Source organism: Aphanomyces invadans, assembly GCF_000520115.1.
Source record: "Aphanomyces invadans strain NJM9701 unplaced genomic scaffold supercont1.60, whole genome shotgun sequence".
Taxonomy (NCBI): domain Eukaryota; phylum Oomycota; class Saprolegniomycetes; order Saprolegniales; family Verrucalvaceae; genus Aphanomyces; species Aphanomyces invadans.
The window spans coordinates 284389-284969 of record NW_008580205.1 but is presented as its reverse complement, the minus strand read 5'-3'; positions in this window follow the sequence as shown (position 1 = coordinate 284969).

Below are 581 nucleotides of genomic sequence, written 5' to 3'. Positions count from 1 at the left end.
GCAAATAGAACTCACAGAAAGCGTCGAGTTCTCATAAGCAATCATCAGCTTTATGCGAGTGTCGATGCTATATCGCCGCTGGACGCGCTGCGGGAGGACCGGTGTTGGCATCAAAGTTCAATGTGCGAGGGATTTTCGAATCGACCAATCACATTGCGTTAAAATTCAATGGGTATTTATCCAATTCCTGCGTGAAATGTAATTGTGACTATATTTCGCCGAAACGGCATTGCTCATCGGATGCTCAATTTTATTCGAGTACCACTTTGTCGAGTTGTTATCAAGTCGACTGTATTTCGACACTGAGGGTTGAAATCCAGCTTAAATTTGGTCATCTACTCGAAAACTTGACAAATTTATCTTTGAACTGGAATTAAATGACGACGATGTCATCGGACATTTGCTGTTCATGAGGTAAATCTGTCATCCCTCTGCAATTTATAATTTAAGCTTTCTCAGTTTCCTCGTGGTAGATCACGAAAGCAATTACTTAATATGGCACTTGTAACGTTTGCGGGATTTCTCTGTTATCCTAACTGTCTTATACGTAATTTGCTCTAATAGACCACTCACACCAATTA